The 18,742-nt window shown below is 42.3% G+C and overlaps 1 long non-coding RNA gene across 3 annotated transcripts in view; it reads left to right on the top strand.

The window, feature by feature from the left end:
• The window catches only part of LOC309619402, a 576,205-nt gene that overhangs the window by 45,184 nt on the left and 512,279 nt on the right, over positions 1-18,742 (top strand). The window lies entirely within an intron of this gene.

Raw genomic sequence — 18,742 nt, 5'->3', positions numbered from 1 at the left:
TCAGTTCCTTAGTTTCCTTGTCTCTAGAATGTGGATGACAAGAATAGTTCCCACGTCACAGAGTGACTGGGAGGGTTAAATAAATGAGTTAATACATGTAAGGCAAAAGCTACAGTAATCAAGATGATATGGTACTGGCTCAAAAACAGAAATATAGATCAATGGAACAGGATAGAAAGCCCAGAGGTAAACCCATGCACCTATGGTCAACTAATGTATGACAGAGGAGGCAAGGATATACAATGGAGAAAAGACAGTCTCTTCAATAAGTGGTGCTGGGAAAACTGGACAGCTACATGTAAAAGAATGAAATTAGAACACTCCCTAACACCATACACAAACATAAACTCAAAATGGATTAAAGACCTAAATGTAAGACCGGACACTATCAAACTCTTAGAGGAAAACATAGGAAGAACACTCTTTGACATAAATCACAGCAAGATCTTTTTTGATCCACCTCGTAGAGTAATGGAAATAAAAACAAAAATAAACAAATGGGACCTAATGAAACTTAAAAGCTTTTGCAAAGCAAAGGAAACTACAAACAAGACGAAAAGACAACCCTCAGAATGGGAGAAGAATACTTGCAAATGAATCAATGGACAAAGGATTAATCTCCAAAATATATAAACAGCTCATGCAGCTCAATATTAAAAAAACAAACAACCCAATCCAAAAATGGGCAGAAGACCTAAATAGACATTTCTCCAAAGAAGACATACAGATGGCCAAGAAGCACATGAAAAGCTGCTCAACCTCACTAATTATTAGAGAAATGCAAATCAAAACTACAATGAAGTATCACCTCACACCAGTTAGAATGGGCATCATCAGAAAATCTACAAACAATAAATGCTGGAGAGGGTGTGGAGAAAAGGGAACCCTCTTCCACTGTTGGTGGGAATGTAAATTGATACAGCCACTATGGAGAACAGTATGGAGGTCCCTTAAAAAACTAAAAGTAGAATTACCATATGACCCAGCAATCCCACTAGTGGGCATATACCCAGAGAAAACCATAATTCAAAAAAGACACATGCACCCCAATGTTCACTGCAGCACTATTTACAATAGCCAGGTTATGGAAGCAACCTAAATGCCCACTGACAGATGAATGGATAAAGAAGACATTGTACATATACACAATGGAATATTACTCAGCCATAAAAAGGAACGAAATTGGGTCATTTGTAGAGACATGGATGCATCTAGAGACTGTCATACAGAGTGAAGTAAGTCAGAAAGAGAAAAACAAATATAGTATATTAATGCATATATGTGGAACCTAGAAAAATGGTACAGATGAACTGCTTTGCAGGGCAGAAATAGAGACACAGATGTAGAGCACAAATGTATGGACACCAAGGGGGGAAAAGTGACGGGGGTGGGTGGTGGTGTGCTGAATTGGGAGATTGGGATTGACATGTATACACTAATATGTATAAAATGGGTAACTAATTAGAACCTGCTGTATAAAAAATAAATAAAATTCAAAAATTCAAAAAAAAAATACACGTAAGGCATTTAGTACAACGCATGGCACATAATGAGCATTAAATAAAAGGTAACCATTATTAAAATTTGGAGTAAAGGAAATCTTCATGCCCATTCATGCTGTTGTTTGAAAAACCATCCACTTAACGTTTTGACTAGTTAAAACATTCACATCAAAGGTCGAAATATATAACAAAGTGGAAGTTTCTCCTCACCCCTGTGCACCATTCTTTAGTTCCCACATTCCTATAAAATGTAACCACTGTTAGTAGTTTCTTGTTCAAACTTCTATAAATATTTTACTTTTTTGCACATAGAGGCAAATACAAATATATTTTTATTTTTACACAAATGATAGTGTATTATATATAGTTTCTGTAGTTTGCTCTTTTAAACTTAAAGATGTGGAGCTCTTTCTATGTAGCTATAGAATAAGCTCACTTTTTTTAAGCTGCATACTATTCCATTGTTTAAATGTGTAATAATTTATTTTCTCGTCTGCTCTTGATGGCTATTTTGGTTGTTTGCAATCTCTTTCAAACTGTCTGATGAGATGCCTTTACAGCCTAAATACTGGGCAGAGCCCTCTCTCTGCATGAAACATTTCTAGAAGATTATCCATGTATTAAGGAGGAGAGGGGAGAAGGTTCTTGTATCTCTTTTTATCCCCTCTGTTTGCTATAGTAAATTGTAACCAGGCCAGCGGAGAGGGTTTTAGGGGATTTGGGTTTTATACCATCAACCTTCATTATTTCATACCTGTATCTGTTCCTAGCATGGATGAAAACTTAGCTATTTGAAAATAACTTACACATTTGCTGCCTTAAAAGGAGGAAACAGCCCCTAATATTTACTAACGCAGATGCCCTTTCCCAGCAGAATGCTAATTTGCCAGCAGAGGGCTCTCTCCTTTTGGGAAAAATAAACGTCTCTGGGAAAGTTTTGTGTGTGTGTGTGTGTACGCGTGCGCATGTTTATGTGTTTGTGGGGAGGAGAGGGGGAAAGGGAAGGGAAAGCAAAGAAAGACAAATATGGTCAGAGAGAATGCTCACATGCAATAGAAGCACAATGTGAAATTGTAGACAGATAGGGAGTGGTGAAAAGAGAAGAAAATAGGGGACAGGAAGTAGGAGAAATAGGAGAGAGATATGGGGTGGTGGTGATGATGTGTCAGGGACAGCCAGAAATTCAACAACCCTTCTTGGTCTTAAAGTGCCCTCATCTTGATCTTAAAGCATCCTTGGCCACGGTGCTGAATGCTAAGGCCCTAACAGGTAGACACCAGTGAACCATGCTATGACTTTAAGCTGTTATAGACACAAATTCCTTATTACAGCAATAATAAACTCAATTTGTTATTGAGTTCCCACTGTATGCCAGATACTCTGCCCCTTGCTTTCATACATATTATCTCATTTAATCACACAATAACTTCCTAACACAATAATTCAAAGAACTGCCAAAGTCTTGCCTTAAGCTATTCAAACCAAACCACAGTTGGGAGTGGGTACTGATTAAGAATATCTTACTTTGTTATAAGGACCTTGAAAAAAGGCAAGGGAGGAAGGGAGAGAGCTGGTCTCTGGTTACATTTCAGTGATAACCAAAGGGGTCAGAGTTACACAGAGAGAGAGAGCCAACGTGGGTTTTGTCAAGGATGTGTCCCACTAGAACACTGCCTGTCTGTGCTAACACTGGCAGGGTCCTATAGGGAATTTTAGGTGCTATTGTAAATGAGTATCTTTGAAATAACATAGAAATGAGGTATCTAAAAAAGATTCTTTCATAGTAGAGATTCTAGCAGCTCTGACCCATTCTAATTATGTTGCTATTATTCAAAAGAGTTTTGGGCTCTTTTCTTGGAGGTTTTCTAAAAACATTACTTATATGTTTTCAACTGTAAAAATTCTTCATTTTGTGGGTGCAAATTATTATTATTATTATTTTTAACATCTTTATTGGAGTATAATTGCTTTACAGTGGTGTGTTAGTTTCTGCTTTATAACAAAGTGAATCAGTTATACATATACATATATCCCCATATCTCTTCCCTCTTGCGTCTCCCTCCCTCCCACCCTCCCTATCCCACCCCTCTAGGTGGTCACATAGCACCGAGCTGATCTCCCTGTGCTATGCGGCTGCTTCCCACTAGCTATTTTACATTTTGTAGTGTATATATGTCCATGCCACTCTCTCACTTTGTCCCAGCTTACCCTTCCCCCTCCCCGTATCCTCAAGTCCATTCTCTAGTAGGTCTGTGTCTTTATTCCTGTCTTGCCCCTAGGTTCTTCATGACCATTTTTTTTTTTTTTTAGATTCCATATATATGTGTTAGCATACGGTATTTGTTTTTCTCTTTCTGACTTACTTCACTCTGTTTGACAGACTCTAGGTCCATCCACCTCACTGCAAATAACTCAATTTCATTTCTTTTTATGGCTGAGTAATATTCCACTGTATATATGTGCCACATCTTCTTTATCCATTCATCTGTTGATGGACACTTAGGTTGCTTCCATGTCCTGGCTATTGTAAATAGAGCTGCAATGAACATTGTGGTACATGACTCTTTTTGAATTATGGTTTTCTCAGGGTATATGCCCAGTAGTGGGATTGCTGGGTCGTATGGTAGTTCTATTTTTAGTTCTTTAAGGAACCTCCATACTGTTCTCCATAGTGGCTGTATCAATTTACATTCCCACCAACAGTGCAAGAGGGTTCCCTTTTCTTCACACCCTCTCCAGCATTTATTGTTTGTAGATTTTTTGACGATGGCCATTCTGACTGATGTGAGATGATATCTCATTGTAGTTTTGATTTGCATTTCTCTAATGATTAATGATGTTGAGCATTCTTTCATGTGTTTGTTGACAATCTGTATATCTTCTTTGGAGAAATGTCTATTTAGGTCTTCTGCCCATTTTTGGATTGGGTTGTTTGTTTTTTTGATATTGAGCTGCATGAGCTGCTTGTCAATTTTGGAGATTAATCCTTTGTCCATTGCTTCGTTTGCAAATATTTTCTCCCATTCTAGGGTTGTCTTTTCGTCTTTGTTTATGGTTTCCTTTGCTGTGCAAAAACTTTTAAGTTTCATTAGGTCCCATTTGTTTATTTTTGTTTTTATTTCCATTTCTCTAGGAGGTGGGTCAAAAAGGATCTTGCTGTGACTTATGTCAGAGTGTTCTGCCTATGTTTTCCTCTAAGAGTTTGATAGTGTCTGGCCTTACATTTAGGTCTTTAATCCATTTTGAGTTTATTTTTGTGCATGGTGTTAGGTAGCATTCTAATTTCATTCTTTTACATGTAGCTGTCCAGTTTTCCCAGCACCACTTATTGAAGAGGCTGTCTTTTCTCCACTGTATTCTGGGAAAATTTTTAAATGTAATTAATACCAGGTGTTTCTCTTCTCTGTAGCTGGTTGGTGTGCCATTCCCCTGAATATTTAGGGATTAACTGAGTACTGCCTTTGTCAGTTTTTAGGGTGTGTTTATGTGTGAGGAGTTGTGGGGAGGAAGTGGGTTCCCAGGGGTTTTAGGGGAAGACCTGTGATCTGACCCGGACTAGGGGATTATAGCTTTTCCCTTTAAGATGTGAAGCATCCCAGCCTTGTTCTGTATTTCAAGATTAGAAACCACTCACTCCTATACCAGGGTTCCTCGGCTAGCTTGTGAGACCAGTTAACAGGGCACTTGACCCCTGTTTATCAAGCCCTGTTTATGTAACCCCTGGCGACAGCTCTTTGAGGCTGAGGCTCCCACTGAGGCAGGTGAAAGTCCACCTGGGCACTTCAGGCGGGGAAGAGGAAGAGAGCCGGCGTTAACTGTGTAGCTCCTAAGGTAGGTCTGGCCTGGTTAGGCCAATATGCCCTATTCTCCTCCTTCTTGTCTGATGGATATAATTCCTGACCCTGTGCTCCCCGCACTCCCCTTCCTAAAGCAGTTCCGGAAACCAAGGCTCAAGACAGTGAAGCATATTTCCCAGAGTCACACAGCTGGGAACTGCCACTTAGGAGCTAGCAAGTTCCGCAGCTGGGACTGCACCACTGGCCAACGTGACTACAGAATCCAAACTTTGTTTTCCACCAGAAAGACCCCCTCCCTGCCAGGCAGGAACAGCTTCACTCTGGTTTGAGAAGGTCGAGGTCACTGACTCAGCTTCAGTGAGGAAAGTTTCCCCTACATCTAACCTCTGGCCCCATTTGAGAGCCAGCTCAAATCATTTTTCTTTTTCAGATCAAGGTAGAATGATGGCTGTGAATTTCTATTTTCTTTTATGTAGGGCACACCTAGGCTAATATTGAACAAGCTCCAAGACACGTGGGGTGTGAGAAACTGAGTATAGAACTTGCTTCCTGGGAAACGGCCTATTCTCAGCCCCGAGTCATAAAGCACAGGTGTGCACACAGGTGTGTTCCTGCCCGCCAGTCAGAGGTTTTCCAGCTGGTGGGAGTGGGACGGCCTCAGCCTGGTGGGCTTTTTCCAGGCCAAAGTGGGTGCCTCAGTCTTATTTTGGTTTAAGAAAGCAGCAGCACAGAATGAAGAGAAAGGGGGAAACAAGCTGTTTAGATGCCAGTCAGGTGAATCCTCCAGGTACTTTTCGTGACATTCCATGTAATTTTGCACAAGTAGGGAGCAGACTAATGGCCGCTGATTAGGTGTAGCCGACTTAAGTAACCTTCCTCTCCCCACCTTTTGAACTCAAGAATACTCGTTATACTGCTTTTACACTCAGTTGTGTTAGACTACCTTACAGGATTTTGAGAAACTATTTTTTGCATTGATTACCTCATTTGCATTCACAACGTTGCACACTTGTCAAGCATGTGCCAACAATGTTCATTTGTTCAAATCTCCCTAGAATTACAATAAAATTATGTGGAAGTTTCTAACTGAAAAGGAATTATTCCAGGAATGAACGTTAAAAAGGAGTTACTGCTGACCCAGTCCCAGATCTTTAAGAATCTGCACTGATGACTTGGTCCAGTGGTTCTCAATATTGAGTGTGCACCAGAATCACATGGAAGGCTTGTTAAAACATAAATTGCTGGGCCCTACCCTCCTGAGTTTCTGATTCTTTAAGTCTGGAGTGGGCCCCCAATTTTGCAATTTTTAGCAAGTTTCCTGAGGGATACTGATGCTGTTGGTTCAGGGACCATACGTTGAGAATTACTGACTCAACACTGTAAGGTGGAAAAGCTCAAAATGGTAGAAATATTGTTGCTTTATATCTGGTAGGAGAAGGTAATGGTTAAGAGGGCAAGCTTTGGACTCAGAAATCGTATTGGGATTCCTCCTCCAACACTTGAAACTATGTGACCTTGGCTAATTTATTTAACTTTTCAGTACCTCGGTTTTCTCGTTTAAAAAATGGGGATGATAGCTTCTAATTCATTGGGTTGTTATGAGGAGGGAGACAATGTATATAATTGGTTTAGAACATATATTACATTATATATTAATATATTAATATGTGTACATTAGCATGTACACACTACATGGTAGCTCCCTTTCTAAGAGTTCTTGCATATTTCTGAAGTAGCTTATTAGGTTTATGAAGAATAGACCAAAGTAAAAAGAATGAAGTATAGGCATGATTACTTTAAATAATTGGGGAGGTATGTTTCTTTCTTTTTTTTTTTTAAGCACTGAAATCCCCACTCATAAAGTAGAGTGCAGGCATTACCAACCATTGTTATCACCTGACGTTAAAAGAGAGTTCGAGGCCTCTGAGCACATCAGTACTGAGGAAGTGGGGAAAAAGTTAGAAAGAAGATTACATGGTAGCTTTTAAAAAATGAAACTCAAAACCTTCCCAGCTGTAGGAATAGGCAAGGCTGTTTTTAAGTCTTTAAATTTGGTCTTGAAATTCTCACCCCTTGCACAATTGCCTCCTTCCTAGCCTGCCAGGGTAATGGAAATTCCCACTCCTTCAGTTTGAGGCCCTGTGTCTCTGGAATGCAAATGGTATTTCTAGGAGTAATAGCGTATTAATCCAATAATACTCACTAACGCTTTCAGATTAGATTATATTAGATTAGCTAGGTGTTACCTTGGAAAATGCAGTGCTTTGCCCTGAGGGAGGGAGACACAGAAGAAGCTGACTTGGAGGGAGTCTGGGGCGCAGTGGGGACCGTGGGCAGCCAAGGGCACTGGGGGGCAGGAGAGAACTGCTGGTTACCAGTGCAGCCTCTGCTCAGGCTGCTGGGAAGAGCTCCAGACGGGCTCTCCGGCTCCCTGCCACCTTTACGTCCCACACGGTTTGTTCTGTGTAAGGCTGTGTTCGGACAGTTGCTTCTGCTCTTTTGTGGTGAAATCCAGGAGGATGGTTTCTGCTACAGAGTTCTCAGCTGCTTCAGTGGTACCACCTACTCTCTAGCAGCCCCTCCACATTTCTAGTGTGGAGAGCCGCTCATCCTGGGAGGAAAAAAACCACTGTTGTAGTTGTCTGAGTTAAGCCCAGCCAAGCGGTGGCTGCTTTGGGGCATTTAGGCAGAGATAACCCAGTGAGGTTTTCCCCCTGCTTCACTCCTGATGATGACTAAGTCACCTGAAGCCAGTGTTACCTAAGCCTTATCCTCCTATCATGGGAAATCCTGAGAGAACAGAAAGATAAGACTTACTGAAGAGCAAGCTATGACTTAGTTTCGTTTTAATAGCTTGTGCTGACTGGGAATCTGCAAACAAATTCCACTGAATGTTTTTAGTGACATTTTCCTGGCTAACCTATCAGTTGGAATTAGAGCACAAGGCTGGCTTCCCACTTTTACAGAATCACACCGGCTTGCCTAACTTCAGGACAGAAGCACAAGGCATCACACATCCGACTGGAAAGCCAGGAGGTCGAAGTTTCATTCTGTAACCCCTTTCAGGTTCTCAGGCATGCATGCATTTATTTATTTGTTTGTTTGTTTATTTATTTATTTATTTATTTTTGGCTGTGTTGGGTCTTCGTTGCTGTGTGCGGGCTTTCTCTAGTTGCGGCGAGCAGGGGCTGCCTTTTGTTGCGGTGTGTGGGCTTCTCAATGCAGTGGCTTCTCTTGTTGCAGAGCACAGGCTCTAGGTGCGTGGGCTTCAGTAGTTGTGGCACGTGGGCTCAGTAGTTGTGGCTCGTGGGCTCTAGAGTGTAGGCTCAGTAGTTGTGGTGCACGGGCTTAGTTGCTCCGTGGCATGTGGGATCTTCCCGGACCAGGGCTCAAACCCGTGTCCCCTGCATTGGCAGGCGGATTCCTAACCACTGCACTGGTAAGGAAGCCCGGTTCTCAGGCTTTGCTGCAGGCTGCTTATGACCTGCTAGGGGTCCTCTTTCCTCTCAGATGCTGGCAGCTGGACAGCCTACCACTTCAAATCTAAAGTCAACTTATGTCCACTTGCAATGCCCAGTGACAGAGTGATGCTGCCAGATGGGGTGATGGGACTGAAGGTGAGGGCCAGGGCTAAGTTCAGGTCCAGCTGGTCTGGTTTTAGACTTCAGCCCTGCCCTGTCCTCACTTGGCAAGTGGGGAGGACATGGAAAGGAGGTTATCTCTGAGGCCAGTGTCCTCAGCCCACACTGGGTTTGTGTTTGGAAGGTGAGCTGGTGCTGTGGCCTGAGGAGGGGGCCTGGTGGAGAGGGAGATGGCAAAGAGGGTATGCTGGGACTATTCAGGGGGCTGAGTGGCTTGTCACGGTGCTGGCTGGTTGTGTGCATATTATAAGAATACATTAATATAAAATATGGACATTCACAAGTCATAATAGAATAAGAGGATTAGAGAAATTGAAGACATTTCGAATGAGTCACTTAGTGGGTTCTTGGTACTATATTATTTATATCCAACTGTACTATGGGCACTTCCTAGAAATGACTTCCCCAGACCCAGGTCTGTATGAAGAAGCCCCATGTTAGCTCTGGGAGAACACTGACCAGTGGGGTTAGAGTTGGGGGTTAGATCAGGTGGGCAAGGAGTTTCTTGCAAATTCTAAGATTCTCTGAATTATTCAGGACTTGTAAGCTAAAACTTTCGAAGCTCTTTTGCAGGGAATTCTACAAATGACATTGCTCACAATTGCCACCCCTCCTCCTTGTTAATGGCTGTCTTTGGTGCCTGGAGTCACTGCAGAAATGAACGTGGATGGGCTCTCTTGGGCAACTCTTTCAGAGAAGCTGGAGGCAATTTGGTTGAAGGCTTTATGTACTGTTACTGGATGTGACCCTGACATGCTATTAAGGGTCAGGCAGAATGTTATTGCCCTTGATTCATTCTCCCGCCAGGAGGAATCTTCTTTATTTAAAGCAGAATGGTTCATAGTTTGTCAGAAGAAACATGTTAAATAAGTCTTGCAGAAGGAAGAAGTCACGGAAATGGCTTTCTTTGTGCTTCTTAGAATCAAAAAGTCTTGCTGGGCTTCCCTGGTGGTGCAGTGGTTAAGAATCTGCCTGCCAATGCAGGGGGCATGGGTTTGAGCCATGGTCCGGAAAGATCCCCCATGCCGCGGAACAGCTAAGCCCGTGCGTCACAACTACTGAGGCTGTGCTCTAGAGCCTGTGAGCCACAACTACTGAGCTGGTGTGCCACAACTACTGAAGCCCACGCACCTAGAACCCGTGCTCCACAACAAGAGAAGCCACCGCAATGAGAAGCCCGTGCACCACGAGGAAGAGTAGCCCCTGCTCGCCGCAACTAGAGAAAGCCTGCATGCAGCAACAAAGACCCAATGTAGCCAAAAATAAAAAAATGTAAAATAAAATAAATTAAAAAAAAAAAGTCTTGCTTATGACAAAGGTTGAATTCACAAGGATTGGGGAAAGTGGGTTTTCAATAGAAATATTTTACTACATGCAAAGAAGGGATTGCTCCAAATCCAAATGCTATTCTTGCCTGTTACGTTACTCTCCCCAGAGACCATCTATCTCAACGTGAAAACTTCTTTCAAATGCTTAAGAACAATATATGTGTGTGTGTGTGTGTACACACACACACATATAAAATTTAATACTCATAAAATTACCGTGAGGTGGATTTTGTTTTCTCTGTTTTACAGATGAAACTTAGAGAAGTGTCTTGTCCAAGGTGCCACAGTAAAGAAGTTGTAGAGTGTTCCTTTCCACTACCCCAGGCTCCTCTTAGGTTTCGTTGGCTCTGACCATTCTGCTTCTACCATCTCTGCCCTTCACCAGCCCGAGCCTAATCCTTTAGGCAAACCCATGCCAGCTGCCATGATCCTCCAAGACTTCTGTGTTTTTAGACATTGTATCTTCCTCTTGCTCCTGAAAAGAAGAGCAAGTTCTCCCTGACTACTTTGTGACCTTTCCTCTCTGGAACTTAGTTTCCACATGTGTAAAAGAGGGGTAACTGCCAGGAACCATCTTGCTTGTCACCCCACCTCTTCCACCTTGGTCAGGCACTATGAGCCCAGCCTCCAGGGCAGAAAGGACACAGGGAACCCAGGGCTCAGGAAACTTTTGTTCCTCATTCTTAAACTCTTCTTGTGATGCTCTTACTGTTGCTGCCCTAAGCTTGTCGCTAGTCATTCGGGCCAGGGCCCCCAGCCTTCTCTTGCTCTGTCTCTCTCCTAGTCCCTGAATCTCATCTTTTCCAGTTAACAGCTTTGTGATCTTGGGCAAATAACATCACTGCTTTGAGCCTCAGTTTTCTCATCTGTAAAAAATGGGTTGATAATATCTGCCTTGAATAGATTATTTGTGAAGATTAAGTCTGTTAAGATCTTACAGGATAACACTTGGCAAATAGTAGACACTTGGTTCATTTTAGTTTCCATCTTTCTTGATTTTTGGACTTAGTAATACCAATCTTTCACACAGCAGATAATCAGGAATATTTTTAAACCTAGTCTATCTAATCAGACACCCACACCTCTTCACATTCTGCCTCCATATGCCATTATGTGTCCTCACTCTACATGGCCCCTGGTCCCAGACCCTCAAGGCTTTTGAGGCTACTGATTTGGGGGTTTGCCCCCTCTTTCTGCTGCACCCTTTCTTTCTTCCCTGTGTCTTCTGGGCTTACCTCCATACCATTTGTGCCCTTCTTACTGCCATAGCCAGGTGCTGACTGTAGTAAGACCTGCTTTCCATACCTCGGGGATTATTGTGAGGATCAAAGGGAATGATTTATGTGATGAAAGTGCTTTGAAAATAAGAGGGACTGCATTCACATGGGCTGTGATGATGATGGTGATGGTGATCACGCCTGGACTATCTTCAGATGACTAAAAATATCCACCCAGCCTGGACCTTCTCAGCATATTCTTCTCTCTCCTGGACTTTCCCACACTGGCTGAGAGGTCTGACAGTTTAAGCAACTGAAGAACTTGCTGGTAGAAGGCAATGTTGGGGGTGGAGAATGCCTGGGTAATGAATTGCCTTCTTTAGGGTCCCAGTGGGAAATCTGGTACCCTGGAAAGCGTTAATTTACCTCACTGGAGTGAATGCTTTAGACCCAGCAAGCTTTTCATTTGCCCAGGCAGCCCATCGTGATGATGCCATTAAATAATCATTATCATTACGTGGAAATCCTGTCACCTTGGGGATTTAGAAAGTGTTTCTCGAGTCACATACACAAAAGCAACCGAAATGAGCAGGATGTTCATCTAGGAGAAAGTCGTGAAGACAACATTTGTTTGTAATTGTCAGTATTTGGCAAAGGCAGGAAATGAAAGAATGAAATGAACCACAGCTTTGGATTCCTTCCAGTGTTTTTTCCAACCCCAAATCATCAAGACTAGGGAGGGAAGGCTTCCTGTTGCGGACCGTGAGTTCTAGGGAGGAGGATAGGAGCCTTCAACTCCCTCACCCCCTCCGTCCAGGAAGTCATTTCAAAGGGAGCTGCCGCCAGGGAAAAGCAAGAGCCCACTGGCCAATATTTATTTATAGTCTTATACCCTGTAAACTTGTCTTCTTTTTCGAACTTAAGAGTAAAAAAATATTTGGTTCTTGTTTGTTTGGACTACCTCCAGGCAATTGTATCTGTTTTCTTTATTTCTCTGCTGGTTGCTCAACATCTTTGGTCTTGATGGAACTGGTTTCATTCCTAGGCCCTCCCTTATTATTAATGTTCTTATTATTGGTTAGTTCTTCTGTGTTTGCAGTGTCCTTGACAATCTTTTTTTTATTAGCTGTTCTTTACCCAGTGAGGTGGATCAGCCTTACTGAATATTTATCTAACAAGTTGTCCAACATTTTCTTTTGTTGGCTTTTGTCAGGATTTATTACAACCATTTTTTCTTTCTGATAGTCGCCCTTCTGCAAGAAGCTTATTTCATGCGCTTCTTTGTGAGGCTGCACGAGCCAGGGGCTTGTGTCATGCGCTTTCAATTCGTGTTTGGTTTCTTCATCCCCTGCCTGGCTTTTTCACCCTCCTCAAAATGATTGTTGCTTCTTCTGTTCATGCAAATGGTGCTCAACTAATCTAAGGCAGGTTTGCGCAGAGGGTTTCCTGTTTGCTTTCCTGGCATCTAGGTACATCTCTAAGTGGTCACTGGCTGTCAGTTCTTTAGCACGTGATTTGTTACCACATAGTTGGTCACTGCTAATATTTTGTGGTTGTTGTTTGCTGCGGTTGTGTGTATATATTGGCTCACAGTGAAGCAATGGACTGTCAGGCTAGGAAGAGAGATGTTTCTGGGATGGCTGGGAATTGGTACTATACCGGGAAAGGACGTCAATTCTAGTGAACCAAGAAATGCCAAAGTCTTCCAAAACCTACCATCATCACCACTTCTTCCACCACCAGTTCTTCCACTATAATAGCTGCCACCCTCAGTCTTGCACTCCCATCAAAAATACTTTATTATGTTTCTGTGTATGCACATAAACCTAGATATACCTGGTGTCTAGGAGCTTATAAGTAAACAGAACTCCCCCAAATACCAATTTAAATTTTGAATACTATGTCTGTTATCTTTCTTCTATCTACCCCTTCACCTTTATATTTCTCTATTGCACTTATATTGTGGTTATTGCTAACTTGTCTTTCTCACCCACTAGACTCTGGATTTCTTAATGGCAGAGACCATATCTTATTCTTCATCCACTAAGCCCTAAGCTAGGCACCAGGGAGATCTATTAGGCCAATAATTGTTTGTTGACTGAATATTAAAGTTATTTGATTAAATGCTTTTATAAACTATACAATGTTTTATAAACTAGTAAAGACTGTTCAAATACAACTTCTTTTTATTATAATTACATTATTTTGTCTATGCAGCAATGAAAGATAGATTTGAATCCTGTGAAGCTGGACAAAAAATACTTATCCATTTTATAGAACAAGAATGATGGCTGTTTGACTGAATTTGCAAAAGATTAAAAGATCAGCCATATTATTTTGACTAGTGTCTGATTTGGGGGCTGCTTGGTCACCTGTAGCCATTGAGAGAGCCCAGCAATGGGGGGAGGATAACCTTTGAGTGTCTTTAAAATTCATTTAAAAAATTCTCTTCTGTGTAGGTAGGTATTTTAGAAAATATCCTAAGCAATTAACGTGGGTTCTGGACATAGATGGTTCTGGAAAGCTATGCGTTATTCTGTATCAGATTTAAACTGATGGAATAGGACTTGCCAAAGTAATTCACTGTAGTTTGCAATCTGAAAGTGGCTCAGTGCTTCAGAACTCTCCTCCGCACGGAACTTATCTGAGGGGCTGCGAAGAAGGGAGAAAAGTAGTTTCCTCTATTTTCTCTCCGCATCCACTGTCTCATGGTGTACTGCTTCCAAACAACGGACAAGTTATTTCTGCAGATCAAACATACAATTAGTGATTAAAAAATAAGTTCTACCTATGAGTCGGGCACGTTTCAGGTACTTAATAAATACTGAGTGAATAAATGAATGAATTTAGCCTCCTTATCCCAGCTGTCCAAAGAGCTTAACATTTGCATGGAAAAAAGGCCCAGGAATGACTTTACTGGCTTTTACCCAAGGGTACCCTGGGATCAGTCAGCAACAGGGGAAGAACTCTGAATTTGGGCCAAGTTCACTTACAAGAAGCTGCTTTTGATAAAAGCTCAGTTCTCTTATCAATATTCCTTCAACTCTTTCTGCAGCCCTGGCAAACTCTTTTTAAAAAGCAAATGCGCTGTAGGCAGGAGCTGAATCAGAAAGTCAGGATGCAAGTTTCAGCCCCAGCTGGGCAGCAAGACATCCCAAATCAACCCTTCGGTACATTTTGGGGGATGGATTTACAAAAGGCTGACAGCGCTTTTGAGTCTACGTATAGAAACATTAGATTGGTTGCCAGAGGTAAAAAAAAAAAAAAAAAAAAAGTCAGTCTATTAGAATTTACTTGTGATAAAATGAAGTTGCCAGGAGGCTGCACTCTAAGATTCTGGCTTTTCATGAGTTCTCCTCACTAGTGGCCAGTGTTAGAAACAGCACTTGTTGACTTTGGGATCTGGTAATTGTCTTAAATTAGTTCCTTAAGGACCACAGAACTACTTTCCTTCTTTACTGCCTACTTTTCTGTTTCTCATTTTTACTATCGATTCTGTTTTTTTTTTTCCTTCATGTGCGAATCTCTTTGTTTGGCAGGAACCAGGCATCAGAAGATTTTTTTTTTTGTCTCTGAATTCTTTGGGTGCTGAAGATTTAGCTAACTGGGAATTGAATGGAGGAAAGAGTCAAGCAGGGAAATTTGTGCATGAAATGGATTTTTTGTTCCTCTGAGGATTTGTCATAAGGAGATGTAAAGTGTTTTCCCCCCTCAGAGTACCTCCAAGCGCTTTCACAAATCAATTAGTCACTGGCGGGACAGAGAGAGTAGAGGCAGAATAAACCATGTGGTGACAGCCAGAGACCATGGCTCCTTGCTGTCTCTCAGGCGTGCTGTCCTTGATCATTAGATAACCACAGTGACACTTCACCCCCTGGTGACTGTTTCCGTTACAATCAGAACTTCAGAGCAAGGGGAAGGCTTTCAGGATCTCACTCTGCTCCACTAATAAACAAACATCCACGAGGAGAGACTGGGGAAAAGGGAAGCTGGCCATCCCTATGAGACACAAAGCCAAGAAAATGAAACGAAAAGAAATCAATCTTTTATTTGCTCACTTGGACTCCAGAATACTTATGTATTCTCTGGAATGTTCAGTCTTTGACTAACGTGGAATCCGGGCGTTTCTCTCAGTTCATTAGACGAGACCAATGAAGCACCACAAAAGAGTCTTAATTCTAAGAGGATGAGGCTCTTGACACAGCCCTTCTAAGCTGACAAAATAGGTGCAACATGCCTCCTGCCAGCTACTCAGCAGGCAGAGCCTACGGAATATGCCTTAGGGGCCCACGAGGTACAGAGTGAGGGCAGACTCTGAGGAACACCTAAAAATGTGCCCAACCGAGCTGTCAGAACAACTCTCCATCAGTCACTCTGCAGGAACAAATGGAGTTTCTGAAATGCACACGTCATTTTAGGCACACGCTTTGAACTTGGAGTTCCCAGCTTGCAGATGTTAGGGCCACAGGGGAGGTAGGAGTCAGGATGGGAGAACAGGGTGACCATTGCAGAGGGTTCAAGAGAGTAATGGTGAATCCCATCATTTATAAGATCTGGAGCCTTTCGGGCTACTCAGCAAGCAGAGGGACTGGAAAGAAAAACGCTTCTTATATAACAGCCGAGAGCTCTTATCTCATTCTTGGGAACAAGCTGGGGGGTAGGTGGCATCTATTTCAGTCTTCGGTTTCTCAGTTGGCAGAGCTGAGGTACAGGGAAAGGAGTTGGTCTGTCAGCCCGCTGAGCCAGACGTGCATGCGAAGAGTCCCTTTAACGTCCCTCCGCAGTGCTTCCCCCCATCCTCCATCAATGCCATTTACGACCTCTGCCCTGAGTCCTTGGGCAGCCTCCTAGAGACTGGGAATATACAGCATTGTTGAGGTCACCTGACAGACTTGGAGTCAGAAGACCTGAGCTTGAATTCTGGCTCTTCTACTTACTAGCTCTGTGGTTTTGGGCAAGTTTCTTAATCCCTCTGAAGCAAATCTCTCAATTTGCTTCTCTTTAAAATGAGGATGACAATAGCTATAGCACAGGCCATGGAGAGAATTAAAAGTGTTTGAAAGCATTTGACCCAGTGCCTCACATAACTCCATAAATGCTAATTGGATCTGAACTTAAAGAAGAAATAAAATGAGCCCACATTTCCTTCTCTGACTTCTTTTAATCTCAGGGATGGGCAGGCTCCAACTTCACCGGAGGCTCACAGGTTTCCCCATGCCTGTGATTCTCAAAGTGTGGTTTCTGGACCACTAGCATCAGAGGCGCAGATGGACCTGTGAGAAATGCACATTCTCAGGCCCAATCCTAGAGTGACTGAATCAGAAACCTTGGGGAGAGTGGGTGGAGGGCAGCAATCTATGTTTTAAGAAGTCTTCCGCGTGATTCTGATGCATGCTCAAGTTTGAGAACCGAGGCCCTATATTAGCATCACAATGGCAGGAACAAAACGCCTGTGGGGCAACAGGCATAATCATTGCTGCAATGTAGCTGACTACTTGAGCTCAGGCATATATTGCTTATATCTCTATATCTGTCCTCTCTGTGGCCATTTGTTGAGAGAACAGAAGAGAAAAGGGAATTTGCTAATGGTGACCATCCTTCTGAACTTTTAAGACATTCTGCCTTTTTTTGGTGCAGGGGATGGAATTGACAATTTGGTGATGGGTCTGCATGAACACGGGGCTGGTAGAAGAAATTGTCAAAGGCAATCCAAACCCCCCACAGTCCTTGTAATGTTGGAGTGTGCAGACGCAGAACACGCCTTGAAATAAAACACTAAGGGAAGTGTTGTGCTCTGACATATAAACTCTGGGGGGAAGATGCTAAAATTTATTAGATATTCAGAAGGAGGCTTAGAGTGTTGACAAGTATCGAAACGACTTTGAAAATACTTTGAAACTTGAATATGTGATGTAAAGCCTGGATATTTTAGAGTTGTGGAGAAGATGAGCCTTTCTCTTCATTTCTCCTGTAGAGGGTAGGGGGCTGTGTCACCTGAGCGACTCCTCATTTATTCCGTGTAACTTCTTTTACTTATTTATTAAAAACTTTTTTTGGACTTTTTAATAAAAAATTGAAGTATAGATGACTTACAGTGTTGTGTTAGTTTCAGGTGTACAGCAAAGTGATTCAGATTCTTCTTTTTCCTTATAGGTTATTACAAAATGTTGAGTATAGTTCCTTCATAGTGGCTTCCAGAGAGCCTCGTAGTAAGAATGGCTACTGTGCCCGTCTCCCTCCGTGCCCTGCCTCTCCTCCTTCTCCATCACTTTTATTCCTTTCTGGAAAAGTTTAGAAGCCCTCCTTACCTTTTAGGAGGGAAACATTGGTTGAGTTCTCTTAGCAGCACCTAAAGACCTCTTACCACTCGTAATGCAACATTTTCATTTTACAGATGACAAAACTGAGGTCCAAAGATGGAATCCCCTGGCTCCAAGTTCAAGGCTCTTTAAACTACTCCCTAATGGAAGTGTCTCCACACAGTCTGCAAGCTTAGTAGTCATGGGGTGTAGCAGGGAAAAGGGGAGTCGTTGAGTAAGAAGTTCTGTCCGCACTCCTAGTTTTTCAAATAGCATACCTGTTAAAATGGTCAACTTATACGTAATTTTCAACCTTCATTTGTATAATTGAGGAACATGATGTTTGGCCCATTTTTAATTGTTTTCACTGGGGAATGGGTGGAAGTCAAAACCAAACAAGTCTCAAATAGTCTCTAATTTAGCTTTTTGATGGAAGAACTCATCATTGGCAAAAGCCCTTAGATTTTAATTGCTGCCAAAGTCATGCTCTTCACTTCCATGGGGGAAGAGTGGGTGGGACCCAATCCTTCACATCATATTAATAGTTTTTGCTCATAAAACTTGAATTTCCAGGCTCAATCAGTATTTTCTCCCTCTGAAATAGTTTTAAAATAGGAACAAATTGCTTCTTTTTTCCTTCAGCACTAGGAATATCAGGTGTTTACTTAATATTCCTTAAATTTTGCTTGGCGTTCTTCGTGCTGACATTCTGAAGTGCCCAGGCAATAAGTCAAGTGATTTCTTAGATGTTCAGGGAACAGTGCATACAGCCCGTGCATACTTTTTCAGGATAATGGGTGAAAACCTTGGCCTGGATTCCTCCAAACCAGACAGATCATCAGAATAAAAAAGGTGTGTGCATGCGTGTGTGTGTGTGTGTGTGTGTGTGTGTGTATTTCACCTTTATTTTCTTTCTGACACTGTGGTAAGGACACACTTGAATGTTCATTACACGGTA

Source organism: Balaenoptera borealis, assembly GCF_965194805.1.
Source record: "Balaenoptera borealis genome assembly, chromosome: 2".
NCBI classification, from domain to species: domain Eukaryota; kingdom Metazoa; phylum Chordata; class Mammalia; order Artiodactyla; family Balaenopteridae; genus Balaenoptera; species Balaenoptera borealis.
The sequence above is the reverse complement of the archived record's forward strand: the minus strand, read 5'-3'. Positions and strand labels throughout refer to the sequence as shown.